The following is a 5,021-nucleotide window of genomic DNA, read 5'->3' as shown; positions in this document are numbered from 1 at the left end:
AACGGGGAAGTGTGACAAATATCTGGAATGCTATGAAGTACCTCTTACTATCTCTTGACATGGCTCTAAAAGGTCTACACACATTAGTGTCGTACAATGGCATTTATGAAGTCAATGTTAAGTGATGTGGTTTAACTTATATTTATATAAATAATATAAATATTCCATATATTATATATTATATTGTTCCCAAATATTGTAACCAACTTTTGAAGGAATACCGACCATTTAAAGTTTGCAAGATTAAATTTTAGCCCTGAACTTCAAGGTACCAAAAATCCTTCTAGAAACAGTAGTACATGGCGGGGGCCGTCTTAAAAATAGGCTTACACTAGAACCCACAACCTTTATTAAGAGTCATAACGCTTTGCCACTAAACCAAGCTAGTACTTGTGTAATTAAGTTTAAACATTAAATAAACATATTGTTTTTCATAAAAAATATATATAACTTTTCTTTAAAAATTTTTCAGGCCTAGCGGGGTATCGGGCCGGGTCCGTCGACCACCTAGCCCTGGTTCACGGATACGCTCCAGCAGTTACCAGTTTACTACGTTATGTCAATAACCTTGGACCGCAGCCCTAGTTAAGTAATTCACCATTTGAAACTTTAAACTCCAACTATTAATCTGCTTTGCTAGGTTTCATCTAATAAGGATGCAGAAGAAGATCCAAGAATCGCCGGCAATGCTTGGGTGTCTATAACCATGAAGAAGCAAGGGTTACGACATTGCGTCTTTGTTTTTCGGTTATTTGTCTGTGGACAACTGGATTGTGAGTCCAATGCAATGACAATTTCAAAATCATGGAGTTATTCTGCTTGTTTGCTGATTCTTTGAGACTTTTAATCAAGGGCGGACCTAGCTTAGGAGGAGGGGTATTACCCCTCAACGTTTCGCCGGTAGTGTAAAAAAAAATTTTTTGGTCAGTTTTCGTGTTTCATTATCCCTGAAAAAAATAATATTACCCCTATGTATTTTAAGCCCAACCAATTTAATACTTAAACTTAACAAAAGCCCACTTTGTATCATTCGTTACTTTTCAAACCCGAAAACTCGGCCCATTTTGAATTTTCGGTTTTTGTTTTTTTATATGTGTGAGTATACATACTATATATATATAGGAGAAGTATAGTTTGAAAACCCTCTTGAGTTGAGAAAACCCGTGAAAACCCTATGTAACATCGTTTTTTTTTGTTACATGTAATATATGTTGGAGTCAAGTTTGCTTTTGATGTTTTGTATCAAATTTGCTTTCGATGTTTTTTTTTGCTACAAACTTTTGATGTTTTGTATTAAATGTTACAACATATATTACATGTAACAAAAAAAAATAATGTTACATAGGGTTTTCGTGGGTTTTCACAACTCAAGTGGGTTTTCATTTTAACCTTACCCTATATATATATATGTATATATATATATATACATATATATATATATGGGTTAGGTTATAATAGGAAGGATAGGAAGTAATCTTGTCCATTGATTTTGTACAGGGTTGAGATTAGTTTAAGGGGAAATCAAGTGTGAACATAAGGGAAAGGGTATAAAAGGAATATCACATTTGTTGACTTTCTCTCTCCACATGCAAGACATATGTCAAATTCCCCCATCATTTTTAAACGTCCATAACTTTTTTTTACGACTTTTTATTGAAAAACAAATTCACCATAATAACGAGTGTCTTTTTATCTTTTATATGAGTACCATATTGTTATATAAAAATTGAAAAAAAATAAGTGGGTTTTTACAAATTGTGTTTTACCAAAATTGTGTTTTATAAAATTGTGTTATACAATAGTATTTTTCATTGTGTTTTTTACATTATGTCATACAATTGTGTTTTTATCATTGTGTTTTTTTATAGTGTTTTTTTTATTGTGTTTTTTACATTGTGTTATTCATAGTGTTTTCCATTGTGTTTTTTCGAACTTTTCCAGCGAGGGGGTGGCGGTGGGTGACGGTTGCGGTGGGCAGTGGAGTGGTGGTGGTTGTAAGAGATAAGTGAAGATGTAATTGGGTTTTATGTAAGTGGGTTTTTGAAATTAATGTAAGTGGGTTTTGAGATTAAAGTAAGTGGGTTTTGAGATTAAAGTGTTAGACTAAAATACCTTCCTTCCTAGCATTCTTAGGAAAATCAAACTTCTTATTTGAACCTAACCCTATATATATATATATATATATATATATATATATATATATATATATATATATATATATATATATATATAGGGTCAGGTTAGAATAAAAACCCACTTGAGTTGTGAAAACTCTAGAAACTCATTCTCAACCACATATTTTTAATAAAAGATTAAATCTTGTGGTCCACAATTAAAGTTAATAAAAAATGTAAAAGTTTATTTACATTTTCTCTCTCCTGGAAACATATATAAAAATTATAAAAAAATAGCAAAACATTTTTTTTATGTTTTCGATGTTTTGTATTAAATATAACAACATATATTATATGAAAAAAAAAAATCGATGTTACATTAGGTTTTCACAGGTTTTCTCAACTCGAGAGGGTTTTCAAACCATACTTCTCCTATATATATATATATGTAGGAGAAGTATAAAATGAAAACCCATTTGAGTTGTGAAAACCCTATGTAATATCGTTTTTTTTACACACGTAATATATGTTGTAACATTTAATACAAAACATCAAAAAATAGAAAAAAAATGTTTTGTTATTTTTTAACATTTTTTTACTAATTTTATATATGTTTTCAGGAGTAAGAAAAAGTTATATTTATATTTATATTTTTTATTCACTTTAATTGTGGACCACAAGATTCAACCTTTAATTAAAAATATGTGGCTGATAATGAATTTCTATAGTTTTCATAACTCCATGGGTTTTTATTTTAACATACCCCTATATATATGTGTGTGTGTGTGTGTGTATATATATATATAGCCTAAGTATAAAATGAAAACCCACATGAGTTGTGGAAACTTTAGAAACCCATTCTCAGCCACATGCTTTTAATTAATGTTTAAATTTTGTGGTAAATAATTAAAGTGAATAAAAAATGTAAATATAAATATAACTTTTTCTCTCTTCTGAAAACATATATAAAAATTAGTAAAAAAATGTTAAAAAATAGCAAAACATTTTTTTTATGTTTCGATGTTTTGTATTAAATATTACAACATATATTACATGTAACAAAAAAAAAATGATGTTACATAGGGTTTTCGTGGGTTTTCACAACTCAAGTGAGTTTTCATTTTAACCTTACTATATATATATATATATATATATATATATATATATATATATATATATATATATATATATATATATATATATAATTAACGCACAATCCAGGAAGCTTGGTACCACCGAATCCTATGTCAAATGTTTTCTCATCTTCTAAAGGATTATATTCAACATCCATGTGTTCTAACTTTTGTAACATGACTAATCTGCCTACATATTTCCTTTTCTTTTACTTTTTTCTTCATCATGTGGAGGGTGACTTGTTCTCCAAGTCAAAAACCACGCAACAATACGATGTCCAATTCCTCTTCAAATTCACTTTTTTCTCCCCTTATAATCATTACATGTATGCTGTTATCATTAAATAATTTATGAAGTATTTAAAAATTTATGTTGTTAAGATGATAACTTCAATATATTCTCATTTTTACTATTATCATTTATTAACGCTTCTCATGTTATTATAATTATCATATTTTGTTCTATTATTTAATAAGTTTTATATTGCTTCTCTTGTTGCAATAAATTATTAAGACGAGTAACGAGTCAACATTAACACCTGTCACTAGCTTTCGTTCACTTGAAGATTATATAATAACAACTTTCATTCATTTCATCTTCACCATCACTCTTTGCATCCATCACATTAAACACCAAATTTGTAGAGAAATTTGTTCCAAAAGAGTTGCAAGATCACAAACCGCGTTATTTGTGCGTTCACATAGACATGGTGAAAAAAGAACCTAAGATTCAATCAGATTCATTGAGAACTTCGTCTTCAATGATCAGCAAGAAGAAATACAAAGGAGTGAGGATGAGGAGTTGGGGTTCATGGGTTTCAGAGATTCGTGCACCGAATCCAAAAGCACGAATATGGCTAGGATCTTACTCGACTCCTGAAGCAGCAGCTCGAGCCTATGATGCAGCCCTACTTTGCCTAAAGGGTCCAACCGCAAATCTCAACTTTTCACATGTTGAATATGACCATGACTATTCCACAACCGTCATGTCACCCAAGTCAATTCAAAAGATAGCTGCGACAGCAGCTGCTAATACTGCTACCACTGCATCACCATCACCATCACCATCACTGCCACCACTATCACCATCGTATACTTCATCTTTATCCTCTTCCACCACAACACCGCCACTGACCAATCGAATTGAAGAAAATGAAACATTGTTTTCAGCATATGATCCACTTGATGGCACATTGATGTCAATGGTTGCACCATGGTACAACTTTGATTCGCCAACCTATAAGGACGTGACATATGATAAGTCATTTTTCGAGTTTGATCATTCGTGTACGTCAATCAGCACCGGAGAAGTTTATGAAGAAGAAGAAGATGGTGATATCTATCTTTGGAGCTTCTGCAGATAATATTTTCTTTCTTAATGATTCTTTTATCGATCTTCAAATTGAAGAAACATTTACTGACATTGTTATTAATTTTGTTTTAGTTTACACTTAAATATTTATATTCATTCATTTATTTATATATAAAGAAGTGTGGGGAATAATATATTTTCGATGATACCATGTGAGACTCTTGAAAGACAGTATTTTATTCGTTGTATGAATCTTCTAGATTGTATGGTATACGGCTATTTAACTCAAAAATGAAGAGAAAAAAAAAGATATGTTTTTTTTTTTTAAATCTAAGTAGCTCCTTATCGTCACATAATCATCATGACCCACGACATCACAAACAAGGAAAAGTACAGTGAATTATGAAAACGAAACGACATTGATGTAACCTTGACCGGGATTATATATGAAATGTATCTCAC

The 5,021-nt window shown here is 30.7% G+C and overlaps 1 pseudogene; it reads left to right on the top strand.

The window, feature by feature from the left end:
• The first annotated feature begins 3,907 nt into the window (after positions 1 to 3,907).
• Positions 3,908 to 4,739, top strand: LOC143622056 (ethylene-responsive transcription factor ERF014 pseudogene; annotated as a pseudogene).
• Positions 4,740 to 5,021: the final 282 nt, after the last annotated feature.

This window comes from Bidens hawaiensis, unplaced genomic scaffold (genome assembly GCF_021521415.1).
Source record: "Bidens hawaiensis isolate Kalapana, Puna unplaced genomic scaffold, B.hawaiensis_p1.1 tig00003022_1, whole genome shotgun sequence".
NCBI lineage: Eukaryota > Viridiplantae > Streptophyta > Magnoliopsida > Asterales > Asteraceae > Bidens > Bidens hawaiensis.
The sequence above is the reverse complement of the archived record's forward strand: the minus strand, read 5'-3'. Positions and strand labels throughout refer to the sequence as shown.